Below are 7,500 nucleotides of genomic sequence, written 5' to 3'. Positions count from 1 at the left end.
AAGCGGAAGCGGCTAACGTTGGGGAAAAGTGACCCGAAAACAGTTAAGCGGGGGAAAACTAAGCGGATGCGGCCACGCGTTGGGGAAAACAAAGCGGATCCGGCCCAGAGTCGGTGGAAATTGGCCCGAAAACAGTCCAGCGGCAAGCGGAAGCGGCTAACGTTGGGCAAAAGTGACCCGAAAACAGTTCAGCGGGGGAAAACTAAGCGGATGCGGCCACGCGTTGGGGAAAACTAAGCGGATACGGCCAAGTGTTGGGGAAAAATGGCCCGAAAACAGCCCAGCGGCAAGCGGAAGCGGCTAACGTTGGGGAAAAGTGACCCGAAAACAGTTAAGCGGGGGAAAACTAAGCGGATGCGGCCAAGTGTCGGTGGAAATTGGCCCGAAAACAGCCCAGCGGCAAGCGGAAGCGGCTAACGTTGGGCAAAAGTGACCCGAAAACAGTTCAGCGGGGGAAAACTAAGCGGATGCGGCCACGCGTTGGGGAAAACTAAGCGGATACGGCCAAGAGTCGGTGGAAATTGGCCCGAAAACAGTCCAGCGGCAAGCGGAAGCGGCTAACGTTGGGCAAAACTGGCCCGAAAACAGTTCAGCGGGGCAAATTTTTGAAATTTTTTTTGAAATTTTTTTGAATTTTTGAAATTTTTGAAGTTTTTTTGGGTTTTTGGACTTTTTTTGAATTTTTGAATTTTTTGAATTTTTTTGAATTTTTTTGAATTTTTTGAATTTTTTTTGAATTTTTGAAATTTTTTTTTTTTTTTGAATTTATTTGATTTTATAAATTTTTTGTGATTTTTTGTGATTTTTTTGAATATTTTACATGGGTGATTTTGACTTGGGGGATTTTCAGGGGGTGGTAACCCTGGGCGTGGCTAGAGCCTCAAAATGCATATTCCCCTATAGGGGGGCAAGGTTTTCAAAAATGGGTGCCCCCTCATGTACACGCGCGTGGGTGTACATGGCCCCGTCGGTGCCAGCGTGGGTGGAAAATGGCCCGAAAACAGCCCAGCGGCAAGCGGAAGCGGCTAACGTTGGGCAAAACTGACCCGAAAGAAGTATAGCTTGGAAAATTAAGCGGATGCAGCCAATTGTTGGCGAAAACTAAGCGGATACGGCCAAGTGACGGTGAAAAATGGCCCGAAAACAGTCCAGCGGCAAGCGGAAACGGCTAACGTTGGGCAAAAGTGACCCGAAAACAGTTCAGCTGGGGGAAATTAAGCGGAAGCAGCCAAGCGTTGGGCAAAACCAAGCGGATACGGCCAAGAGTCGGTGGAAAATGGCCCGAAAACAGTCCAGCGGCAAGCGGAAACGGCTAACGTTGGGACAAAGTGACCCGAAAACAGTTCAGCTGGGGAAAATTAAGCGGATGCAGCCAAGCGTTGGGGAAAACTAAGCGGATCCGGCCCAGAGTCGGTGGAAATTGGCCCGAAAACAGTCCAGCGGCAAGCGGAAGCGGCTAACGTTGGGCAAAAGTGACCCGAAAACAGTTCAGCGGGGGAAAACTAAGCGGATGCGGCCACGCGTTGGGGAAAACTAAGCGAATACGGCCAAGTGTTGGGGAAAAATGGCCCGAAAGCAGCCCAGCGGCAAGCGGAAGCGGCTAACGTTGGGGAAAAGTGACCCGAAAACAGTTAAGCGGGGGAAAACTAAGCGGATGCGGCCAAGTGTCGGTGGAAATTGGCCCGAAAACAGCCCAGCGGCAAGCGGAAGCGGCTAACGTTGGGCAAAAGTGACCCGAAAACAGTTCAGCGGGGGAAAACTAAGCGGATGCGGCCACGCGTTGGGGAAAACTAAGCGGATACGGCCAAGAGTCGGTGGAAATTGGCCCGAAAACAGTCCAGCGGCAAGCGGAAGCGGCTAACGTTGGGCAAAACTGACCCGAAAACAGTTCAGCGGGGCAAATTTTTGAAATTTTTTTGAAATTTTTTTGAATTTTTGAAATTTTTGAAGTTTTTTTGGGTTTTTGGACTTTTTTTGAATTTTTGAATTGTTTGAATTTTTTTGAATTTTTTTGAATTTTTTTTGAATTTTTGAAATTTTTTTTTTTTTTTTGAATTTATTTGATTTTATAAATTTTTTGTGATTTTTTGAGATTTTTTTGAATATTTTACATGGGTGATTTTGACTTGGGGGATTTTCAGGGGGTGGTAACCCTGGGCGTGGCTAGAGCCTCAAAATGCATATTCCCCTATAGGGGGGCAAGGTTTTCAAAAATGGGTGCCCCCTCATGTACACGCGCGTGGGTGTACATGGCCCCGTCGGTGCCAGCGTGGGTGGAAAATGGCCCGAAAACAGCCCAGCGGCAAGCGGAAGCGGCTAACGTTGGGCAAAACTGACCCGAAAGAAGTATAGCTTGGAAAATTAAGCGGATGCAGCCAATTGTTGGGGAAAACTAAGCGGATCCGGCCCAGAGTCGGTGGAAATTGGCCCGAAAACAGTCCAGCGGCAAGCGGAAGCGGCTAACGTTGGGCAAAAGTGACCCGAAAACAGTTCAGCGGGGGAAAACTAAGCGGATGCGGCCACGCGTTGGGGAAAACTAAGCGGATACGGCCAAGTGTTGGGGAAAAATGGCCCGAAAGCAGCCCAGCGGCAAGCGGAAGCGGCTAACGTTGGGGAAAAGTGACCCGAAAACAGTTAAGCGGGGGAAAACTAAGCGGATGCGGCCAAGTGTCGGTGGAAATTGGCCCGAAAACAGCCCAGCGGCAAGCGGAAGCGGCTAACGTTGGGCAAAAGTGACCCGAAAACAGTTCAGCGGGGGAAAACTAAGCGGATGCGGCCACGCGTTGGGGAAAACTAAGCGGATACGGCCAAGAGTCGGTGGAAATTGGCCCGAAAACAGTCCAGCGGCAAGCGGAAACGGCTAACGTTGGGCAAAAGTGACCCGAAAACAGTTCAGCTGGGGGAAATTAAGCGGATGCGGCAACGCGTTGGGGAAAATTAAGCGGATGCAGCCAATTGTTGGCGAAAACTAAGCGGATGCGGCCAAGTGTCGGTGAAAAATGGCCCGAAAACAGTCCAGCGGCAAGCGGAAACGGCTAACGTTGGGCAAAAGTGACCCGAAAACAGTTCAGCTGGGGGAAATTAAGCGGAAGCAGCCAAGCGTTGGGCAAAACCAAGCGGATTCGGCCAAGAGTCGGTGGAAAATGGCCCGAAAACAGTCCAGCGGCAACCGGAAACGGCTAACGTTGGGACAAAGTGACCCGAAAACAGTTCAGCTGGGGAAAATTAAGCGGATGCAGCCAAGCGTTGGGGAAAACTAAGCGGATCCGGCCCAGAGTCGGTGGAAATTGGCCCGAAAACAGTCCAGCGGCAAGCGGAAGCGGCTAACGTTGGGCAAAAGTGACCCGAAAACAGTTCAGCGGGGGAAAACTAAGCGGATGCGGCCACGCGTTGGGGAAAACTAAGCGGATACGGCCAAGTGTTGGGGAAAAATGGCCCGAAAACAGCCCAGCGGCAAGCGGAAGCGGCTAACGTTGGGGAAAAGTGACCCGAAAACAGTTAAGCGGGGGAAAACTAAGCGGATGCGGCAACGCGTTCGGGAAAACTAAGCGGATGCGGCCAAGTGTCGGTGGAAATTGGCCCGAAAACAGCCCAGCGGCAACCGGAAGCGGCTAACGTTGGGCAAAAGTGACCCGAAAACAGTTCAGCGGGGGAAAACTAAGCGGATGCGGCCACGCGTTGGGGAAAACTAAGCGGATACGGCCAAGTGTTGGGGAAAAATGGCCCGAAAACAGCCCAGCGGCAAGCGGAAGCGGCTAACGTTGGGGAAAAGTGACCCGAAAACAGTTAAGCGGGGGAAAACTATGCGGATGCGGCCAAGTGTCGGTGGAAATTGGCCCGAAAACAGCCCAGCGGCAAGCGGAAGCGGCTAACGTTGGGCAAAAGTGACCCGAAAACAGTTCAGCGGGGGAAAACTAAGCGGATGCGGCCACGCGTTGGGGAAAACTAAGCGGATACGGCCAAGAGTCGGTGGAAATTGGCCCGAAAACAGTCCAGCGGCAAGCGGAAGCGGCTAACGTTGGGCAAAACTGACCCGAAAACAGTTCAGCGGGGCAAATTTTTGAAATTTTTTTGAAATTTTTTTGAATTTTTGAAATTTTTGAAGTTTTTTTGGGTTTTTGGACTTTTTTTGAATTTTTGAATTTTTTGAATTTTTTTGAATTTTTTTTGAATTTTTGAAATTTTTTTTTTTTTTTTGAATTTATTTGATTTTATAAATTTTTTGTGATTTTTTGAGATTTTTTTGAATATTTTACATGGGTGATTTTGACTTGGGGGATTTTCAGGGGGTGGTAACCCTGGGCGTGGCTAGAGCCTCAAAATGCATATTCCCCTATAGGGGGGCAAGGTTTTCAAAAATGGGTGCCCCCTCATGTACACGCGCGTGGGTGTACATGGCCCCGTCGGTGCCAGCGTGGGTGGAAAATGGCCCGAAAACAGCCCAGCGGCAAGCGGAAGCGGCTAACGTTGGGCAAAACTGACCCGAAAGCAGTATAGCTTGGAAAATTAAGCGGATGCAGCCAATTGTTGGCGAAAACTAAGCGGATGCGGCCAAGTGTCGGTGAAAAATGGCCCGAAAACAGTCCAGCGGCAAGCGGAAACGGCTAACGTTGGGCAAAAGTGACCCGAAAACAGTTCAGCTGGGGGAAATTAAGCGGAAGCAGCCAAGCGTTGGGCAAAACCAAGCGGATTCGGCCAAGAGTCGGTGGAAAATGGCCCGAAAACAGTCCAGCGGCAACCGGAAACGGCTAACGTTGGGACAAAGTGACCCGAAAACAGTTCAGCTGGGGAAAATTAAGCGGATGCAGCCAAGCGTTGGGGAAAACTAAGCGGATCCGGCCCAGAGTCGGTGGAAATTGGCCCGAAAACAGTCCAGCGGCAAGCGGAAGCGGCTAACGTTGGGCAAAAGTGACCCGAAAACAGTTCAGCGGGGGAAAACTAAGCGGATGCGGCCACGCGTTGGGGAAAACTAAGCGGATACGGCCAAGTGTTGGGGAAAAATGGCCCGAAAACAGCCCAGCGGCAAGCGGAAGCGGCTAACGTTGGGGAAAAGTGACCCGAAAACAGTTAAGCGGGGGAAAACTAAGCGGATGCGGCAACGCGTTGGGGAAAACTAAGCGGATGCGGCCAAGTGTCGGTGGAAATTGGCCCGAAAACAGCCCAGCGGCAACCGGAAGCGGCTAACGTTGGGCAAAAGTGACCCGAAAACAGTTCAGCGGGGGAAAACTAAGCGGATGCGGCCACGCGTTGGGGAAAACTAAGCGGATACGGCCAAGAGTCGGTGGAAATTGGCCCGAAAACAGTCCAGCGGCAAGCGGAAGCGGCTAACGTTGGGCAAAACTGACCCGAAAACAGTTCAGCGGGGGAAAACTAAGCGGATGCGGCCACGCGTTGGGGAAAACTAAGCGGATGCGGCCAAGTGTCGGTGGAAATTGGCCCGAAAACAGCCCAGCGGCAAGCGGAAGCGGCTAACGTTGGGCAAAACTGACCCGAAAACAGTTCAGCGGGGGAAAACTAAGCGGATGCGGCCACGCGTTGGGGAAAACTAAGCGGATACGGCCAAGAGTCGGTGGAAATTGGCCCGAAAACAGTCCAGCGGCAAGCGGAAGCGGCTAACGTTGGGCAAAACTGACCCGAAAACAGTTCAGCGGGGGAAAACTAAGCGGATGCGGCCACGCGTTGGGGAAAACTAAGCGGATACGGCCAAGTGTTGGGGAAAAATGGCCCGAAAACAGCCCAGCGGCAAGCGGAAGCGGCTAACGTTGGGCAAAAGTGACCCGAAAACAGTTCAGCGGGGGAAAACTAAGCGGATGCGGCCATGCGTTGGGGAAAACTAAGCGGATACGGCCAAGGGTCGGTGAAAAAGGGCCCGAAAACAGTCCAGCGGCAAGCGGAAGCCGCTAACGTTGGGCAAAAGCGACCCGAAAACAGTCCAGCGGGGGAAAACTAAGCGGATGCGGCCAAGCGTTGGGGAAAACTAAGCGGATACGGCCAAGCGTCGGTGAAAAAGGCCCGAAAACAGTCCAGCGGCAAGCCGAAGCGGCTAACGTTGGGCAAAAATGGCCAAAAGCGATGGAGCAGGGCGGTCTGAATCTATGCATCCACATAAAATGGGGGGTAAACCTGGGGGATTTCCAGGGGGTGGTAACCCTGGGCGTGGCTGGAGACCCAAAATGCATATTCCCCTATAGGGGGGAAGGATTTTTGGAAGAGGCAGCCCCTCATGTACATGCCAAGCGGGGTGTACATGGCCCCTGTGGGTGCCTCCGTCGGTGTAAAATGGCCCGAAAAACAAGATTATGTTACCCGAAAACACGATTATGTTACCGAAAAAACACGGTTGAGCGGGGGCAGTAAGCACGGTTGAGCGGGGGCAAAAAACACGGTTGAGCGGGGGCAAAAAACACGGTGCAGCGGGGACAAAAGGCACGAATATGTTACCGAAAAACACGGACCACGCGGGTTGAAATTCCCAGCCGTAGAGCCGGCGAAACACGGTGGGGCAGGGCGTCTAAGCGTGGAGGCGCCCGTAAGACCGATGCGGGTTGAAATCCCCAGCCGTAAAGCCGGCGAAAAGCGGTCGGGCAGGGTGACTCCGCGTGGAGTTTCGCCCGTAAGGCCGATGCGGGTAGCCGCGCGGGTTGAAATCCCCAGCCGTAAAGCCGGCGAAACACGGTTCATTGGGGCGCCTAAGCGTGGAGGCGCCCCGCAGAGACCGAGCGGGTTGAAATCCCCAGCCGTAAAGCCGGCGAAACACGGTTCATTGGGGCGTCTAAGCGTGGAGGCGCCCCGCAGAGACCGAACGGGTTGAAATCCCCAGCCGTAAAGCCGGCGAAACACGGTTGAGCGGGGCGCCTAAGCGTGGAGGCGCCCCGCAGAGACCGAGCGGGTTGAAATCCCCAGCCGTAAAGCCGGCGAAACACGTTCGGGCAGGGCGACTCCGCGTGGAGTTTCGCCCGTAAGACCGATGCGGGTAGCCGCGCGGGTTGAAATCCCCAGCCGTAAAGCCGGCGAAACACGGTTCATTGGGGCGCCTAAGCGTGGAGGCGCCCCGCAGAGACCGAGCGGGTTGAAATCCCCAGCCGTAAAGCCGGCAAAACACGTTCGGGCAGGGCGTCTAAGCGTGGAGGCGCCCGTAAGTCCGATGCGGGTAGCCGCGCGGGTTGAAATCCCCAGCCGTAAAGCCGGCGAAACACGGTTGAGCGGGGCGCCTAAGCGTGGAGGCGCCCCGCAGTGACCGAGCGGGTTGAAATCCCCAGCCGTAAAGCCGGCGAAACACGGTTGAGCGGGGTGCCTAAGCGTGGAGGCGCCCCGCAGAGACCGATGCGGGTTGAAATCCCCAGCCGTAAAGCCGGGGAAACACGATCGGGCAGGGCGTCTAAGCGTGGAGGCGCCCGTAAGACCGATGCGGGTAGCCGCAAGGGTTGAAATCCCCAGCTGTAAAGCCGGCGAAACACGGTTGAGCGGGGCGCCTAAGCGTGGAGGCGCCCCGCAGAGACC

Source organism: Carex rostrata, chromosome 10 (assembly GCF_964058835.1).
Source record: "Carex rostrata chromosome 10, lpCarRost1.2, whole genome shotgun sequence".
NCBI classification, from domain to species: Eukaryota; Viridiplantae; Streptophyta; class Magnoliopsida; order Poales; family Cyperaceae; genus Carex; species Carex rostrata.
The sequence above is the reverse complement of the archived record's forward strand: the minus strand, read 5'-3'. Positions refer to the sequence as shown.